The sequence below is a fragment of the Athene noctua genome, chromosome 8 (assembly GCF_965140245.1).
Source record: "Athene noctua chromosome 8, bAthNoc1.hap1.1, whole genome shotgun sequence".
Taxonomy (NCBI): Eukaryota; Metazoa; Chordata; class Aves; order Strigiformes; family Strigidae; genus Athene; species Athene noctua.
The window spans coordinates 17,883,770-17,904,538 of NC_134044.1; the positions used below are offsets into that span (position 1 = coordinate 17,883,770).

The 20,769-nt window shown below is 48.8% G+C and overlaps 1 protein-coding gene across 4 annotated transcripts in view; it reads right to left on the reverse strand.

Moving 5' to 3' along the window:
- The window catches only part of LPP (LIM domain containing preferred translocation partner in lipoma), a 331,834-nt gene extending 314,230 nt beyond the window's left edge, over positions 1-17,604 (reverse strand). For 3 of the 4 annotated variants that reach the window (XR_012634082.1, XM_074912516.1, XM_074912519.1), the window contains exon 1: positions 17,521-17,604. The gene's annotated coding sequence lies outside the window, so the exon portion shown is untranslated. Of the gene's footprint in view, positions 1-17,014; positions 17,141-17,520 lie in introns of those variants that run through there. The other variant, XM_074912517.1, reaches the window with a different exon arrangement.
- Positions 17,605-20,769: the final 3,165 nt, after the last annotated feature.

The window sequence follows — 20,769 nt, forward strand, 5'->3', positions numbered from 1 at the left end:
AAAACCACTACACTTTTTCCCTTTACAAAACAAGAACTGAGTTGCAAACTGATGCTTCCCGCAGAAACTCCGTTTTGAGAAAGGAGCCTTTTATACCAAATATAGATAAAAAATTCTGGAGCAATTCTGACAAGCCCTAATAACTGCTTTTATTACATTTCAAAACAAGGAGGACCACAGATGCCTGTGGATTCATCCACCTTCTGAACAAGAAAGTACCATTACTTCCATCATAGATGGGGATGGAGACATATAGAAAATACATTAAAAAAAAGCTGTTTTAGTTCTTAAATTACCCCCACTTCAGCTGGAAGCCAGGCTCCTCATTGAATTTAACCCTTATTGCCAAGGAAATTTTAAAAAAATAAATAGCACGGGGAGTTTTTCAGGCCATGCTTTACACCGATAAACTTTTCTGCACTGTGACAAAGTGGCCCGCCAGGCTGGGATGGGGAGGAAGGACGGCCAGGGTGCTCTGTGCCACCTCTTACTCCACTGTGGGACGACACACATGGCTGCTGTCACACAGAGCCACCAGACCTTCACCACAGACAAAGCCACTGCCCCTCTTCTCCCCGCATGTCATCACCACCACCCCAGCGTGTGCAAGCCTCAGCCCAGCACTGATAACTAAAATAAGGGAACAGAGAGGGTCTCCAGCAAACTCAGCAGCACTACAATGGGAAGTAAAGCTGATCCTAATCCCCCAGCTCAGCAGGACCATGCACACACCATTCTGCAGCTTAGCTGTCAAACACCCATCCACCTCAGCCCACCGACCTGGTAATCTGTCTGCAGGACAACACACAGCTCCACACTCTTCCCCTGCATGTCAGGGAGAACTTTCTCCCCCAAAGGTGACAGTGGTGGGGATTGAGAGAACACAAGGATGCAGCTGTCATGTTGCTTGCTCGGTACCCAGCCCTATACACGCTGCCATCCTCCCAGCCAGCGCTTGGGCTCAAGCAAAGGAAAGGCAGCAGAGCTCAGACATCCCTCTGTCACCTTGTGCAGGAGAACCAGCATACTGAACTCCGTGGGAATTCTGTGGATTACCCTCCTCCCAAAGGGGCTTAATTAATTGCCTGCAAAAGGGAACTATGATTTATCACATACCTTCATCACAGTAAGTGCAAGTATTGTCACATCTTTCCTCTCCTTAAAAATAAAGAATAAAAAGGGTTTAGCCCATCCACACCATTTTATCTTGTCCTGGAGTAATATATACACTGGACTTGCAATGTATTTCCTTTATTGCTTGCCTGTAGCACCAATAATGACTATAAAATTGCACCCCTGAACCTGTATGATTTGGTTCACTCTGACTACATTCCTGTTTCTCAGTGGAAAGAGGCTTTTGGTTTGCAGAACGGCAAAGTTAGCAATTACACATCTCTCAGCACCCGATCTCATCGATACTCACAGGGAGAGATCATGCTTCTTCCCATACACCTATCTGTTTCTCAGAACAAAGTTTTCTTCGCTATTAATTCGCTGCGTTCTTCCAAGAGTTTGCCACATGATATCTTCCAACCTGCTGCACCCTAGTGCTGTATTTTGGAAGAGTACATGCCTATTCGTTTGAAATGTTAGCTACAGTGTCTGGGTGTAACATCACACACTTGAGACCAAGAAAGGTTTCTTCAACCTTCTTCCATCTCTCTGGTGTGATTCACAGGAGCACCTAACAGCATAACACCACCATCATACCTGTCCTCGCCTACTCCTACCATACCATACTAAGCTTGTCAGCGGGAATTTTGTCACCAGCCCTGAAGCCAGCATTTCTGTTATCAAGCCAAGTGTTTTTATTTTTTCATTTGGTGATGGGGAAAACCAGAAAGGAACCACAGAAGCTTTTTGAGATAAAGATCTCTCCAGAACGTGCTAGCTGATATTTTCAAAGACTGACTTGGCACAACATTGAGGAAGACAGCATCCAACAGGCAAGCAAGACCAGCTCCATATCAGCCATCAGCCAGGCTCAGGGAGTATTAGTGACTGCAGTCAGGAAGCAGGAAGGAATGGAGGAAAAGAGTAAGACAAATACTGTACCTGTCACGAGAGGTACAGCCACATGCCTGGTCACTATCCAAGAAGGAAACACAGGGAATAAAATGAGGTGGGGACTTCTGTGAGCAACCACATCATCTCAGACAGCAGTGGCCATGCACAAGTCAGCACTCACCAAGACTGACCACACCGTGGTACATGAGATACCACACTTGGCCTACAGCCCAGAAACAGGAGACACGCGTGGGAGGCTGAGTGGGCAGACCTGGCAAGTGAAGACTATGTCCTATCAAGCCTGCAAATCTGCCTGCTGCACAGAGAGGCTCACAGCAGCCTCCCATAAGCCATTCACCCGTAGCCACCATGTATCTAGTTACAATCCCCAGAAACACATCTGACTTGATCACCAGGCCTTTATCAGTATTCACAGAGACCAGAGAAGGTCAAGAGAGTCATCATCTAGGAACAGAGTATAAGCACAGCGAGCTCAATAGGAACTTGACAGGCCAAGAATGACTGCACTCATAGAGGACTGAGAAGAGCCTGCTCACATTGCCCTCCTTTTCTGAGGCTCTCAAAGACGACAAAACCTCTGACCTTTGATTAAACCACGCTACTCTCAGAAGAGGGGGCAGCTTAGGGGCTTGGGGACTCAATAAGAAACTATTTATCTCAAGGTCATGGGTTCATACCCTCTTCAAGTTCCTTCTTCTTAGTCAATTAAAACAAGGGACTTGATCTGCATTAAAAAAACCCTGTTACTAAGGGCACAGCCTGATACTGCCATCATGAAAAAGGCAGATAAAGAAAATACAACCCATTTGCTGTTTCTTGTGAGCCCCACAGGCAGGCACAGCAACTTTGGGAATTCTCCCTGTGCAAAGTGAACATGACCTGCTTTTGCACCTTGGGTACCAAAGCAGAAGAGGCGATTGCAGGAGAGCAGGCATGGCTTCCATCACCAACCTCCAACAGCAGGTTGGGCACATCCCCATAAGCAGCATTATGGATGGAGCTGGTCCTGCCCCACCCTCCAAACCTGGTCCTAGGAGACTTCTGCTTACCCCTGTACCACTGCTTTGAGAGGATGTACGTTCAGCCAGCGACCACTGCCCAGACAGCTGGTCACTCCTACACCAGCTGGTGCTCAGAGGCCAAAACCCGACCAAGAGATCATGGTGGGGGTAAGTAGAGAGCCTGGAGATGTGCTTCTGCCTTTGCATGCACAGAGCAAACAGGATCCACAGGGCTCCAACCCTTGCTGTCCGGGAACCTGACCACTTTGGACGGGACATCTTCCAGCCCTCAAGCCAATGCTGACATCAGACAGCCCCCTCCACTTTGCACTGAAGGAAGCACAAACACTTACATGGACACTTAGGACCAGCTGAAGGGAGGAAACCCTCCATCCTTCTCCTCCTGCTCCAGCCCCAATGGTGACAGAAACATGACAAACACAGAGGTTGAGCAAACGGGGAGGAGAGAGGACACCTTCCACTACGTCACCAGGCCCAGAACAATGCATGAATCAAAAGTTAATGTGTATCTGAAACCAATTACTGAGAGAAACCAAACTCTCTAGGAACTCCAGCTGCCACATTCAGGGTTCCTGGTAGTGAGCATAGTCACAATCAAAACTTTTTTTTTGGTCATTTTCTAGCCCATAAAAAGTCAAGATAAAAAGTGTTCCTGCACACGGGGTGCACACACTTGCCTGTCACCTTTAGTGGCTTCCCTTGGAGAAAAAACACACACCACCAAATTAAATTATTAGGTTTAATAAAATTTTTGATAACTCCGTGCTTTTCCCATATGTACCCTTTGGTCCAGAAGCAGAGAAATGCTTCAAGCACAAACTCCCTCTGCACCAGAATGGAGCTGCTGGCCCTGCTAGGGCCCTCCCATGCATCATGGGCAGCACAAAGGTAATGCAGCAAAACAGAGGGATCTGTAAACAAACAGGAAGTGAGCAGAGTTTTCTTCCATTCACCAAAGATGGTAATTATTTTGGAGAGGACTGCATATCCTTTTGGCTTTTAATTAGTGGCAGACCAAGTCAACCTCACTTCATATGAGTGAGAAACTACTAGGGGCTACGAATCTGCAGCCAAGGAAAACAAATCTGTACCACTCCTTCACCCCCAGAATAGCTTCTTATTGTCAAGCATAGTTACCAGGGGAATGAATAGCCTCTCCTGCAAGCTCCTCACTCAATTAAACTAATGCAGACAAAAAGACCAGGCAGCAGTAACCGGCAGCATGGGGCAAGTCAGATGCACACACAAAGCAACCACAGCTGGTTCAGAGTGATGAGGGAGAGGAAGAGCAGTCCACAGCCTCCATCATTGCAGAAGACACCCAAGGCTCCTTCTTGAGATGCTGAAGGGCAAAAACTGGCAGGGTCTGTGCCCTGAGGAGACTTCAGGAAGCTTTGGCTGAGAAGATAGCGGGAGGATACCCTGGTATCTGGAACTGTCAACCCTATTTAATAGGGACTGATAAAGATCTGAGTGAGGAAACATCTAAGAAAAGTCCTTGATTTATTAGTATTCCAGTACTATCCTCTCGCTGTCTCCCCTTCCACTCAGCAGCCTTATAACTCTGCCTGAAAAATCAGGACAGCCATTAAGCCAGAGCACAAAATAGAACCAGGAGAAAGAATACAATCCTCAGCTCTTCTTGAGCAAGAAAACCAAGTGTCTAAAGCATCCCAATCATCTTTCAAAGCACCCAGAAGAAAAAAAAAAATTAGATGCAGCAGGGGCTCGTTTTATTCCCAGTTGCTCTTTGCAGACCTGCTGTTGGGGCACTAATGATCCATATGAAGAAGATCAATTCCTGTTCTTTTCCCCTTCTGCTGCTGAATGTCATTAAGAGGATGAATATGGACCTTGGAGGCTGCTGGGACATATAGAGGCCTTCCTTACTCTTCACTCCTCTATGATGAAGCTACAACTTCATTTTCTCTTTGGAAAGTTAGCCAAATAGCCTTTTTTTTTAGGGGAAAGCAAAGCATCAGGCAGCTTTGGGCCCACGCAACACTGAGCAAACTTCTCCTGATAAAAAAAGACTCCAAGACATTGATTATCCAGGACCTCCAAATACTCCATACAGGCAAAGTTACCGAGTCCCTGGTTCTAAGTGTGTTATCTCTGGCAGCTGGCTGGGGCTGTGCTTCTTGGTGGGATGGAACGGGAACAGCCAGGACATGAATTGCAAACTGAAGAGTCCAGATACAACTCCAGAATACACTGCTGCTTCAGCAACACACATCCATATAACGTGCTTGCCCTCCAAGGTATCATGGAGCTTGTAACTAAATGTTCTCATGTGGGGAAAGAGAGGGAAGCAAGCAAAGGATTCAAGTCAGCCAGGAGCATTGTGCCTTCACACACCACTGACAAGGAGGTGGGTACATGTGGTGGTTTGACCTTGGCTAAATGCCAGGGACCCACCAAGTCACTCTATCACTTTCCCCCCTTCCCCTTGTTTTCTCAACAGGGCGAAGAGGGAAAACAAAATATGATAGACCAACCCTTGTGAGTAAAACAAAAGCAGTTTTAATATAAGCAAAACAAAGGTCCGTGTGCGGAAGGAAAAAAAAAAACAGATTTATTCTCTACTTCCCATTAACAGGAGCTGTCGGGCCTTCTCAGGAAGAAGGGCTCCAATATACCTAGTGGTTTCCTCAGAGGACCAAGGGTGACCCCCACCCCCTTCCTCCTTTCTCCCAGCTTATACTGAGCAGATGTCATATAGTCTGGAATGTCCCTTTGGTCAGTTTGGGTCAGCTGTCCTGGCTGTGTCCCCTCCCAAGATCTTGCCCACCCTGTCCCACTGTGGAGGAAAATGTCAGAAAAAGCCTTGGTGCTGTGTAAGCACCACTCAGCAGTAGCCCAACACCAGGGTGCTACCCACACCCTGCCAGCTCCCAGCATAAAACACAGCACCGTGAGGGCTGCTGTAGGGGAAAACCAGTTCCAGCTCAGCCAGACCCAGTACAGCGCATCAGCAGGCGGACAAAGGCAGGCAGCAAGCAAAATCCACAGCTCCCTCCTTTCAATTGGATTTTAATAAAGTATTATTCAAACACCAAGCTAAATCCCATTCCCCTCAAAAACTAAGGAAATTTGTGTCATTGATTTCAATGGAAACAGAGCCTGGCCCTTGCATAGCTGAAGGCAGCACAAACCACTGCAGTCAGACCAGCCCAACATAGCGGTGGCAGGTGCTCTGCAAAGCTGCACCCACACAGCCATGAACACACCCCAGCTTAGATGGGCTCTTCCAGCAGGTGTTATTTGAATCCTGGGCATCTCTCTAGCAAAGTGCAATGATATTTAACTTCCTTGTGGGCTCAGGAGGCTGCCAAACATCTGTTGGGATTAGTTGGTTCATGTTTGTAAAGTGCACACAAATTCTATCGTAAGGAAGGGGCTGACCTATTTATGGATTGAATGCTGGACGGAGACCCAAACCCACATACTGTATTTGCACATATGGCTGTATCTCCTCTGCCAGATCTTACTGTGTGAAGCTAGGACGGAGGCATGAGGTGTCACCTATAGTTTACAGCCCACTTTTGGTCACTGCTAATTTAGGTGAGTCATACTGCTCCCCTCCTCCACTTTACCCCATCCAATCGCACAAGTGAATTTATTAACAGCCTCGGTGAGTGCAGCTCTACCAGGAGCCCCCAAATGCCATATAGGTTGTCCTTTGCAGGAGAAACCCACCCTCCCTCAAGCCTCCATCCCACTCCCTGAAGCCCCACCAGGGCTGCAGATCACAGACTCTCAGCCCACGGATCTCCAGCAGGCTCCCAGAGACCAAACTGCAACAGATCAGCCACCCAAATTCCGCATGGCAAGCGACTTTGCATCAAGTTTCACATTTCTCTTGGGTGTCCCTCCCTCCCACATAGGCCTCCTGTGAGTAAGGGCTGAGGAATGAGACAGCAAGCATGCACAGCTCATGAACCACGGAGATAAACAGCCATGGGGGAGATGAACTCCCCAGGAAGGACGGGGAAGAGCCCAAGTAGGTTTCAGATCTAACTGAGCATGTCTGTTAAAGGGATTATAGGTGGCAATGGCTTGCAATGGCAGGGCCACAGGAGCCACATGTTCCCGTGACTCAGAATTGCTTTGAATCAGGTTGCAAGTCCTAGACATATAGCTTTGCTCTGCCAGAAGCTACTGTTCCCCTTTCCTCTGCAGACACATTTCAATACTTATCAGGTCTCCATCTTAGTCACATTCTGCTAACACACATTTTTTACATCCTTTTCATCTTCCCTCATAATCAGTCTCTATGTCCCCAAGTCAATCGCTCTGCTCTTCTCTCACCATCCTCTGCTTTATCTTCATCTCCCAGGGCAGGAGCTCCTCAGACCCAGGCGCTGCTCCATGGGTGCAGCTGATGCTCTCTGCTCGGGTTCACAGGACTTTAATACGCAGTTTGGCAAACTCACTACTTTCCTTTGGGCAATGTAACAAGTGGCAGGCTCAGCCCCAGATGCTACAGGTCAAATTCAGAGATATAGACAACACAAAACAATGTTATCCATGGGATATGGAAGCAAAAACAAAGAGAAGGGTGAACAGGAGCCCAGGAACATACCAATACCATGCCCAGAATTACTCATGTCTTTCATTAGATAGATAGGCCTTGTCATGTTCTGGAGATCAAGAGCGTCTGAAGTCACTTCCATTACACATCAAGTAGAATGTGCACAGCTAAGATACACAGAAAGTATTCCCATCCTAGCAGGCACATCTACCAAGACAGCTGGAACTAAACCAGATGATCCAATGGGGGACTTTCTGATAATACACAGCTACCTTTGTACATCCAGTTCCACCCATGAAATTAGGCACACCCTTTATCAGGTGTGAATCAAATTATCTCAGACACAAGAAGCTTACCAAGTGCTGTTGCAAATACCCATAAGGTTGCTTGTGCCTCACTGCACTTCACCTTCAAAGGATGGGGAGCAGCCGATGCAGGCAGACAGCTGCCCTGAACACAAAGCTGGAGCAGATCACTTTCGCTAGGGCTTCTTGCACATGACAGCACGACCCAAGAACTAAACCACCACCTCAGGTGTACAAATGCATACAGACTGGAGGCTTGGGCTGTGGCATCCAGGGAACCAGGGTGGTGCAGGTATAGGTATGACAAACCAGTGAGTGGCCTGACCCCAGACAAGGTGGGGCAATACCAGCACAGATGATCATTGTAACACCAGAGCATGAACCCTCTTGTTCACCCCAGGGTACATCACAGCAAGGCAAGACACCAGGCAGTGCAAAGGTGAGGTTATGCCAACCCATCTGTCCTGCATCCTCAGATATCTGATGCACTGTAAAAACAGTGACCACAAAACACTGCTCATAGGTCGCGTGCAGCGAGGGGATGAGAGCTAACTTCACACAGAGTAACTTACAAATGAATCCACCCTACAGGGATCCTCATGTGTAGTAAGGCAACGAGCTCTGCTCTCGTAGCTCCTTCTCCTCCCACTCTACAATGCAGCCCTTGAAAACTTCTCCACCGACTTCCCCAGCCTCTGCACACCCTGAGTTCACAGCTCTCCCACGCAGCAGAACAAAGCACACCATGCCAAGCCATGGAAGGAGACACACAGGCACTCCATAAGCTGCCATCCTTTCACCCAGACACTTGAGTACCTGGGTGGGCGGAGTGCCTTGGAAAGACACACTCATTTATATTGTTTTAAGTTCACCTGCTGCTCTGGCCTTATTCCCAAATCTCGCATGCAGAGGGAGACACAAAAAGAGGCATTACGTACCAAGAACGCCACACTCACCCCCACAGCAACGTGGAGATCCAAGGCATTATTCCTAACTTCCAAAATACGCTTCTGCCCCACAGTTTGTCACTTAATGACACTGTTAGAGGCTTGAAACTTGACTGCTTCACTCACAGTATTATCTCCTACACTGTACGAGGCTGACTCTTCATTGCAGATAGGCTACAACCATTCTGCATGCTACAGCACAGTTTCAGAAAAGCTGCCAAGCTGCCAGACATCTCCCCAGATAACTTTAACCCTTTTGCTCATAGTTTCTTCCCCATCTGTCTGCCTTGGGGGCAAATTAGGATTTGGGTACAGGACAGTGCTTAAACACTTGCTTATCTTTAGGGACACAAGTAGCTGCAGAGAGTTCAGTTGGATTACTCATACACTTGAATTTCAGACTTACTACGCAGAAGGTTCACCAAGCCCTCCATAAATGGCAAAGATGCAATGCTGTGCTTTCCAAGCTCGGCTCTGCACATCCCAAGGAACCCAGGAAAGAAACGGATTCTCTGAAAAAGCACCAAAGTGGAACTGTGCTAGGGAAGGTATAATTCTCATTCTCCCAAAAAACTGCCTGCAGGATCAGAAGTGATGGAGAACCACCACAGCTTTAGAGGAAGCTTAAGCTACCCTAAAAAATGGCAGTCTTACTGTACATGGGAAAACAAGCCACTGAGGAAGTGTCCAGTGGATGTTGTAAAGTCCCCATTACCCTTATTCTACTCTTTGAAATATGTTTTTATACATAAATACCACCTGGACCTTAACCATTTTGTCTCTCATTTCTGGACCTCCCCACCACCATGTTTCAGATTAAACAGCATTAAGCTGTCCTGGTTTCTAAATGCCAGAGGCAAAGACCACCAGCTTCCATAATAAACTTGGCATTTCAATACCTACGTATGATAAGTACAGGCCTTGGTCCCCAGTCAAGGATAATGATAATGCATAAGAGGCAGGTAAAAGCAGAAAAGATGGGGGAGATAGACTGTAAAGACAGGCATAACTGCAATAAGCAGTACAGAGTAATCTCCAGACTTGGGTAGAAAGGATCTTAACTTCAGTCTGCAATTACAAACAATTCTTTTCAACCATTTCTCTGTTTGATTATCAGTTATGACTGCTAGCTACAGAGAATAACCCTGGTCTAACTGGCTTTTTTTCTCTCCTGGATTTCAGTGTCAGGAATGATGTCAGACTACCAACATCACTCCTCTCCAAGTCTCAGTATTGCATTAGTAAAACGTCAAGAATAACTTCCCTTCACCTTGGGAAGGCACTGCAAAAACTGTCCCCCCAACTTGCAAAGCACTCCAATGAAAGAGCAAAGAGCACTCCAGAAAAGCACAAAAGGAAATTAATAATTCTGCATTCAGTCCCCAGTTTGAATAGTATGTAGTAAATAAGGCTTGGGGCCACACACTGCACAAAAAGAAACTGAATAGATGCTCATTAAGTATCACCTTCCACTCTGGGCACAAAGAGTAGGTGTTCTGGCAATTAAGTGGCTATACCATAGTGCGGGCTTGCAGGGGAGGCCAAATTAAGGTTTCATCAATGACCTTCATTCTGGCATCTTGTAGCTTTGGACCACTTGGACTTTGCAACTTTAACACCATTCTTTTAACCAAGTTCACCGCTTGTAATTAACTACAGGACTGCCACATGGCTGCCACAGTCACTATCTGTTACTCTTGGGAAATACAGATTAAAGGCTTGTCTTGGCCACAGTAATAGCCTGAGGTATCTCTCAAGATTTGCCCAAACCCATGAAAAGCAAACCAAGTCTCTGCCTCAGGTGATGAGGTGTGTTAAATTCAAGACAGCTGATCTCCTGCGGGGCTGAGCTGAAACAGGAATGCTACTGACACCCAGGCAAGTGAGGCAGGGGAGATGCAGCAGCTGGAGCTACAACCACTTATAAACTGCTGATCCAATCACTCTCCCAACCCAGTCACCGCATGCCACACACTGTCTGGGAGATTCCTTGCTTTCATTCAAGCTCGCCTCATTAAGTGGAGTAATTCAAGTCTGTTAAGGTGAGGTAATGAACTGCTGAAACAGAGAGAGCTTCTTAGGGTACATGCACACAGAACACTGAAGGTGCACATGCATGTTACTGAGATATAAACCACCGCAGTTGAGGTACAGTGAACACAGGAACTGTAGCAGGAGCACCTGCAACTCACCTGTAAATCACCTCAAGTTTCTCTTCCAAAAAACCACACCTCACCAACCTGAGTTTCATGCAGCCAGCCATGTTGCTGAAGAAGCCCTACAGGAGATATTTTAAATTCCCTGTGTGATGCTTAACTAAGGTTTGGAGCTGGACCGCTTTCACCCCACTGTGCAGTGCATCCCTACCCACCCCACCGGGCTCCACAGCCCTTTCTTCAAGGTTTGCAGCAAGGTCTGTCAGCCTCCTCCACCCACAAAGCAGCAGCTGAGTCCTGGTTCCTCAGCAGCATCAGGACCCACACAGCCCCGGCAGAGGGTCTCCCAGCTCGAGGAGAGATCAGGAGCAGAGGGAGAAGAGGAGAGAACTGCAAGTCCCCACAGTGAGATCCACTGGCCTAAGGGCGGGGGGTGGAGGGGGCAGGAAAGGGTAGGTTACAAATTGATGCACAGACCTCATTGTGTAATTCAGAGCTAACAGGGTAGTTTACTGAATGTTAATTAAATCCTCAGTGCCTGTTACCAACTGTGGAGATCAACTTATTTTTAAATTAAATAAGCAATAAATGCTTAGATGAACTTCTATTAAATTTCACCCAGTGAATGAAGTATGTGGGGCTTTTAATAGACATTAAACAAGATAGTTATGGCAAGTTAGTTGATATTTTATTACCTAAAGATAATGGCCATATTAAATCTCAACTAACTATTCCACCGACGGCACAATCATGCAAGACTTGGCGGAAGTTTGCCTGCCTTGAAGCATCACTGGGCAGCAGTAGCAGGGGGAGGAAGGCAGCTCAAGTGCATAAACCCACTTCGGCACAAAAAAGGATCCCTCCCAGACAGATCTGGAAACCCCAAAGAGGGCTGACAGGAGCTCTCACACAGAAACAAAGTTGGCATAAATCAGAAACCCTCAAGCATCCCAACCCCTCCAAAACAAAGCAATTTATGGGGTTATCGAGGAATCACTGTATTACGAGGGTCCCTTATGGTATCAAGGGCTACAGAAAACATCCTCCCTAACAGCCTGCAATGCTCCAAAGCTTGTATGTTTTTCTAAGAAAAGGTTATCAGCAGCCCACAACTCTACCGATGTTTGTTTTCCTTTCCTGAGCATATTGCGATAGTTTGGGAGTGCTTCTGAGTGACTCACACGTGTGTCACTGTCACCCACAGATCCCAACAACAGATACTGACAGTCTAAAATGACAGAGACTTGCTGACAACAACTTAAAAATTATCATTTTCATGCCAGCTCTCACGCTTGCTCAGAATGTGATCGAAACCAGGTCTTTGAGATGAAAGCATAATCTCCACTGAGGTGTCTCTACTGGTAACCTTAATCACAATGATTAAGTGTGGGTAACGGGTTTTTTTTTTAAGGTCCGGATTGGAAACATCATGAGCCCTACCTGCCCTGCTGTGCCCAGAAGCAGGAGGAATGGAAAGAGCCAAGCTGTGCACCCCACTAACCCCCACTTCTTGGGCAGGCACGAGCTCTCAAAAAGCTTTTAAACTTTGTGGGGTTTTTCTGGTCTGTGGTTTTCGGTTTGATTTGTTGTTTTCTTTTCTCTGTTTGTTTCTATTTTACAAAACAAATAGCTCCCGAAATTAAAAAGAGGAAAACATATTGCTCTTCAGACTTTATCAACATTCTGCTCCAGCACCCCAATGCACATGTGAAAGCCAATCACAACACCTTCCCTCCAATCTCTCCTCTGGAGCTGCTGCTCAATAAAGTTATTTTAAGTCCTGTATTTTCCTACATATAACCCACACTCTTTAAAGGTATTGTTCCTTGCAAATCTGTCCCTCAGATAACCCACATCCTTAGATAAGCTATGGTTTCCGTCTCCTTCACTCCTGCGTGCTTTTGAAGCGTGACTGCAGTTCCAGTAAGCTCTCTAGCTTTCAGCAGAATTACCCTGCTATGAGAGTGAGAGCAAAACGAGATGATAAAGCTACTGGGGTAAGAAAGCAGGCTGCGGAGGACTGAAAGCAGGCAGGAGCATCACTGTCTTGCTCACATGTGCACGCAGCAAACACAGAGGCTGAATCCCAGACTTCTGGTGGTCACATAGACTTGGTATTCAACTTGCTTCCCCGAAGGCTTCTTTCCATCAAAAAAATTACATACCTAAAAAGCAGAGGTGCACCTAAAGGAAATGCATATTTCTTCATCATCCCAATGCTACCTTTAAAACCTCTCCGTGCATCCACAGGGACTTCCCTCCACCTGAAGGTATTGATTACCAGAGCTACCACAGACAGCACAGGGAAGAGGTGAAACCCAGCACGGTCTGGGGCCAGCCAGAGCAGAGGGCCCACCCAGAGCCATGTCAGAGCCAGAAGAGTTTATTAGGAGAAAGGCAGAGCTGTGCTGGTCAGGCTTTCAGATGCTTGACAAGGAAGGAAATGCCACCGAGGATGCATTGTTCACACAACCATGATGGGCAAAGGAATAGAGAAACCACTGTGGGCACCCTGAGGGTATATGTTTCCACAGACGCATGGAAACTGTCTTTTTGCAAGCAATTTGTCATCCACCCAAGCCACTGCTTTTCTCCAGCTACAGTCAGCAAGAGATGTTTCAGAGAAATCTGCAGCAAACAGTCTCTTCTTTCCAATTAGATGTTTATGATGTAAGAGCCATCACCATTAGCTGGTGTAACTCTGACTGTACCTGACATTCACACAACTGTCCCATCTCCCTTCTAGACATGGCTGAATTCTTGTCCTCAGCAGTGTTCTGCATGATAAATGCCACCATTTAGTAAACAAGGAAAAACACTTAATTTTGTTCATTTTCAATCAGCCACTTTCACCTTGGCTTGCATTGGTACAAAAGAACAGAGACCCCTTTTCCACAGCACTTGCTGCTTCTGTGATGCCTTTCTAACATGTATCCTTTATATAGGAGCAATCCCAAACTACCCGTCAAACTGCTTCAGGTCTTCCAGCTCACCGCTATTCTTACACTCACTCTTCAACACTGCATACACCAGGCTTCACTGATCAGAACAGTCACTTAAGTCTTATGATCAGGCATTATACAGACAAGCAGCAATTTTAACAAATGAGGCAACAGTCAGGCTTCAAAATTAAGCGAGTAGTGTCTCCACTCCAACTATGAACCCCCACACCACAATTTGTACCATGAGTTATAATTAAAAATACATACCGATTATCATATTATATATTTAAAAGCATTCCAGCTCCACTGAGACTGTAGCTGACACTATTAGGTGCACTGGCAAAACTCACTGGTCCAGCTCTGGAGCTTCACCCCTGAACAATCCTAGAGAAACAAGTGCTTTGGTGAGGGATACACATCTGAATCTGCACTTTCATTGTCTGAAAGCTTGAATTACACTGCACCAGTTCCTGATTCCGGTAAAACAGAGTCCATTACCTCTCACTAACACATCCCAGCTGAAGACAATATTCAGAGCAATGCACCTTGGAGGTCCAATGTGCTCTTCAAGTTTCCATGAGACAAGGCACCTAAACTGCACAGGAACCTGGGATTTTCTGTAGGCTAACCATGACTGCTGGGATATGGGACCTGAAATCCACTCCTGGACCACTGGTCTAGAGGCAAGGTTTTGGTGGTTTGCCCTTGTTTCAGTAGAGCACTTCACAGAATCATTCAACATTTTTAACCCCTAAAGCTGGGTGACTGCTCATCCAAATGGCAACTCACAGAAGAGGACAGGACCCACAGAGCTGGAGCCACACCAACCAAGATGGGCATGGTCATCAGCATCCTGCCCTGACACCCAGACTGATCTCCAAGCATTCTCCAAAGGTGAAAAAAATCACACCATGGTGCAACAGGAATTGGAGCTTCCCTCCCAGCTCAGTACCATCCTCTCTACCCAGCCAAACTAATGGCGGGGCAATGGTACCAGCCACACCGGGTGATGACAACTTGCACAATGGAGTTAACCACACAATGACAAAAGCTGTAATCCTCACTGACCCAGGCACCACGCGCTGTGGAGACTGCACACCAGCGATTCATAGCAGTTTGGACCTATACCTACAGAAGCTTCAATGAGACACAGTTTCAGCTTCATTTTCCTGGATGCATCCTCTATTTCTACCCAGGAGTTTACCCATGCAGCATACAAGGGCATACATATCCCTGACTGCAACTTCTGGATGGCAGGACCACTGGCAACACAGGGTACGTGCACAGTGAACGTGCCCATGGTGTCCACACAACACACACGCTCTGGGGCTGACTTTTGGGAAGAAGTTGTTAAAAATCACTCAAGGGCCCTCTCTGTACACAACAAGCACATTTCCCCAGTCGCAACAGACTCATTGCACACCACCTACCCACTACCAGGCACCTCTCTCCAGCCAAGAAACCCCAAAAAAGCCTACTGTGACCTTCAGCAACCCATGTGCTCCAAACAGGCCCTCCAGTCACAGGACTGGGAGAAGGGCCTACAAGGACCAGAGGACATCTGACAGCAGGAAAACCACCAACACCATAACTGATGAGGACTTCATGCTGCCACCATCCTGGACCAGATTCCTCCAACTTAGTAGCTTTTCCTAACAACAGCCAACACAAGCTGACTCAGGTGGGGAGGGGGGAATAAAAAAAGAAAACAATTACAGGAAAACTATATATGAAACTCAACAGTTAGAGGGCCACAGGGCTGAAGGCCCCATCAGCAGTACCAGCATCTCACTGGAGCTGCAGGCAGGATTAAGACACTGAGGGTAGGAGCTCACTACTAGGTGGCCCTACAGCCATCACCCACACCGTCACCTGCTGACAGCCCATCCCACAGGAAAAAAAACTCAGATAAAGGCTAAAAAACTGAAAGGGGAATAACAGAACTAACAAATTTAGGAGTGATAGGATGAAAGGTCACAGGGTGGGCAGGAGGAGATAGAACAGGCCAGCTGGCAGAGAAAAGTTTTCAACAGTAAATCTTTATCCTCAGATAGAAAGATTTCCTGAGGGAAATCCCATATTCCAGAGTATCACTTAGCCTTGCCTGGACCAGTCCTGCTGCACCAAGGGTGGGGGTTACCAGGAAGTCCCTCACATCCCCAAACGGCACTGCTACACGGCAGGCTGGGTTACGCACATGACAGCGACCAACATTTTCCAGCGTGAACACAGCTGCAGTGTTAACACAGCGATGAAATCCTGTGTCCTGTTCCCTGGCTCCACATATTCCCCTGCCTTCCTAATGTCCTGTATCTCTAACTACTTGGTAAGCCAGCACCTGCTGCTACCACCCAGCTCCCAAGACATCCAGTGACTTCCTGCTCTCTCACACAATCTTGCCCAAAAATCATTCCTGGAAAGAATAAGCACAAACTCTACAGGTAAATGAGTCCAAGGAAATAAAGAAATTGTCAAATGTAGAGTGTTTCCAAAAACTTCACACTTCCACGTGAGATCTTGCACTTCACATGCGTCAAAACCACTTAGTGCACAGGGGCCATGGTGGTATGGATGTGCAGGACGACACACACCAGCAAGCCTGATGGTTCCTGCAAGCTCTTAAAACTTTTGTGTATCAATTGCCTCTGGACAGAAAGATACCAAACTGGAACCCAACATCAAAACAAGACAACTGGGTCAAAAAGCCAACTCGTACAGGTGTGGGGAAAAAAAAAAAAACAAACCCAAAACAACAAAACAACCAAACAATAATCAAAACAGATCAGGAGAAACCAACGCTCACTTGTTTCACCAACAGAGCCAAACGGCACCTCGAGGTACAGTAGCCAGAGCAATTACACATGAGTTTCTCCATCAACACCTCCTACTCCAGAGCTCTGCCTTCTCCCCAGCACAGCCCCGGGGCATAGCGTGTGCTCCTGAACAATGGCAGGAGAAAGATTTGGCTGTTCAGAAGGAGGGGGCAACTGGAAGGGGGAGGGGGAAAAAAAAAAATATATATAAAAAGAAAAAAAAAGCCTTGGATGACGTAAGGGTGTGGGAAACTTTTACGTCCTTACCTGCTGGGGAAGGATGGGCCTCCCCTGGCGTATAAAAACCTTCTAGGGCTTTACTCAACTCGTTATTTACTACCGAGCCCCGGCCGAGGGGTCGGCGGGCACCAGGTGCGGCGGGGCCGCGGAGCGGGGCGGCCCCGGCCGGGTGCACCTGCGACCGGTAGCACCGAGCCCGGCCGCCCCGGGGGGACCCCGGCCCGCAGGCAGCCCCCGCCCGCCGCGGAGCGGGCAGGCGTGCGGCGGGGCCGCTGAAGTGCCGGGGAAGTTCGGCCCTGGCCCGCACCCGAGCGCTGCCCCCGCCCCGCCGCCGAGCTCGCACCGGGCCGGGCCGGGCCGTCCCCCCTCCGGCGGCCGCGGCGCCCCGGGCGGAGGGAGGAGCCAGGCGCGGCCCCCCCCGGGCGGCCGGCAGCGCTCCCCGCCCCGACCGGGGGCTCCAGCTGTTGCACAGCTGCCTCGGCGGGCGGAGGGGTGGGGGGAGGAAGGGGGCAAGTTATTATCTGCAACAATACCTCGGGGGAGGAGGCAGCGGAGGCGAGCGCGGCGGCGGCGGCGGCGGGAGGAGGCGGCGGGGGGAGGCGGGTCCGGGGGCGGGGCCACGGCGGGGCCCGGGACCGCCCCTCCGCGCCCGCCCCCCGGCCCCGTCGCCGGCCCCTTCCGCCCGCCGGCCCCTCCCGCGCCCCGCGCCGCTGCCCCGCCGCGGCCCCCGGCGGCCCCTCCCGCGCTCGCTGCTTCTGTCCCCGCATCCCGCCGGCATCCCCCCGGCCAGCCCCTCCCGCGCTCCGCCCTCCCGCATCCCTCCCTCCGGTCCTTCCAGCCCCCTCCCGCGTCCCTCCGCATCCTCCCGGCCGCGGCGCCCCCGCCTCCCGCATCCCTCCCCCGGCCCTTCCGTGCCCCCCCCGCCCCCGGCCCTTACCTCCCGTCGGGCAGAGGGAGGGGGGGGGCGGCAGCCCCGATCTCGGCGGGACGCCCCCGAAACAAAAAGCGAAAGCGGCTGCCGCTGCCTCCCGCCCCGCCGGGCCGCTGCGCTGTGCCCGGGGCTGACGTCAAGGGCCCAAATTCCTGCCTTTCCCTGCAGGCAGATTTGTCCATGTAAGGGCTGGGGCCGGGGCCGGGGCCGGGGGACGGAGCCACCGGAACCTCGGAGGGGGACGACGGGGCTGGAGGCAGCCCCGACCCCTCGGGCATCACCCTCCCGCCCTGTAACCCGGGGGGGAGTTAGGCCCAGAAACGCGCACCGTGCTTTGCAGTATTCCAACTTTTCACAGAGAAGTTTTGTCCAGGGCTCTCAACGATTTTTTTGGGGTTGCTTTTCCAACCAACTTTTTCCCTGTGCTTCCTCAAACGGGGCGCCTAAAGAAGTGGGGGAGGTAAAAGGTGCTCGGAGTTACAAAAGGAGCTGCCTGCTCAGAGATTCAAAGCAAAACCTGTCGAGCATACCAAGGAGAGGGGGAAGGGAAGCTATTTTCTGAATCGCTTTCTGATTGTTTTGTGGCTATTTATAAGGGCTGCAATTAAAATAATTCGGATTTCGAGTGTGATTGTTTTTATAATGGAATGCTGCCCCGTAAGTAGCTGTTGGGTATCTGCATGTGCCCTGAAGAGAACAGGAAGACAGAAGGGTTACATTGCATTCAGGCTCGGGGAGGGGGGGAGAGTTGCCAAGCCTTACTCATTTGGAAAGAGATTTCTGGATGAGTTTTTAAGCACTTTAAATGTATTTCATTTTGACGATGAAGGGCTCTGCTGTGCACTTTCAGAAGATGTTTACAGTCTTATCCATTACCAGCTTTAATGTCCACAGTCACTGCTTGACAGCCCCAGGAGGGAAAGTTTGCACGTAAGGACCCAAAAAAGGACATTAAGTGCCTAAAAGACTTAGAAGCTGGAGTACAGAGTTATGATCCAGCCTCTCTCCCTCTTTCCAGGCTGCCAAAGTGTCTATGGCACGCTCGAGATTGACCCAAGTGCTCTGGCAGAGTGGAAACCCCAGGAGATGCCACCCCACCCCGACGGATACCCCTTCCATGGCAGGCCCCGCTGCAGGGGAAGCATGAGTTAGACCAAATTCAGTCCTGGGTACAAATCCCCATCTGTGGTTGGTTTGATGTCCTGCATTGGCCTCTGTACCAGGGGTGCTAAATTCCTCCGGAGGGATGGAGAGGGCTGCCAGGACCAGATGCTATCTTAGAAGCACTGCAGCTAAATCTGCGTGAGCCTGTCAGTCACAGCCACAGACGTTTCTAAGCATTATGACTATAACTAGAGATACCTTAGCCTTGTCCTAGCCGCCTACCCTGTGTTTAAACCCTGCTGAGATCCAAAACCAAAGCAGAATAGCGCATGAGTCACCAGGGCCCTGTGCCGTAGGTGTACCTAGAGAGCTGAGAGCGCTCTGTGAACATGGCCTGTTGTGAAAGACACGGGCATGGCTGCTTTCTAAAGTCCGGGTGAATGAGACCGTAGACCAGCACAGGCTGAGCAGGCAAAGCCTTTGCCTGAGGCCCTGTAAACCTGGTTCAGTTCCCTCCCTGGAGAACCTACAGTTCATGTGTCTCCTTCCAGCTGAGTGCTTTGACCAGCAGGCTGCAAGGTCACGCTCCTTCTTCATTGTGTTCCGAGGACAACTTGTGATGGTATTTTCTGCTGCAGGGGGCAGGCGGTCAGCACAAGGGACTTCCTGGCACTCATATATGTCAACCTCAGCATGGTGGGGCTCTTCACAGAGCCCAGATTTTTAATACTCCAGAGAAACAGATTTCCAGAGGGATTGTTGCCTGGTTTTTTTCTTCTCTGTTGGATCTTTCTTGAAAATCTGCAACAGCCCTTGTATTATATCAACTGGTATCTAGGGGAAGCATCTGAAAACTAAAAGAAACTCTTTGGCCCAAGATGAGAGACAAGTGTTCTCCATTTCGTATTTCAGAGAAAACCAGTGGTCAAATACTTTCCTTGTCCCATATCCAACAATTATTGCTTCTTTATCCATCAAGCTTATGCAATTTTCCAGTCGTGTTAACAGAAGAGAGAATACTTTGCACATACATAGCAGCCTCCTTTGAATGATCCCAAAAGTTTTAAGCTTTGAGCCTCCAAAGTGTGAGATAGTAACCACTACTACCTCCATTTTGCAGGCAGATGAACTGTGACTAATCCTCTGCAGCACAGCAGCAGAAGTTTGATTCGCAGCCCATTACTCTTGTAACACACTGCCCAGAATGGTCACTGCCTTGTCAAGCACAGCGTGAATTTTCTTTTTTTTTTTTTCAGTTTCCTATCATGACCAATATCATACACTTTGGAAATGAAAGTAGAAAATTCAAGGTGTTGAGCCTGGCTGTGAAAATCTGCTCTTTGCCTGGAAAGAATCAAAAGTACTGGCAATATGCAATCATTCTTTCGGTAATACCTACTGCACTCTGCACCATAGCAGCAAAATGAATTAAACAGCGAAAGACTGAAATGCCTGACATTGCATAGGCCACTCAGGAGGCAGTAATACAAGAGTCAGCCTGGGCCAATATTAATTCAAGGAAATGAAGTTTTTTAGTGGTTAAGGTGCATGACTAGAAGCCTGAAAACCTGGACTCTGTTCCTACTTTTCCTGTGTTGCACGACTTTAGAGCAGTCGGTTCACCTCCTCGTGTCTGGAGGAGCCCATGTAAACCTGCAGCACAAGGTTGAGTGCAGGGGATGACACACCATGACACCCCATCAGACTGCATGCAAGCTGGTTCTGTACAAAGTTTCCAGAATTCAGC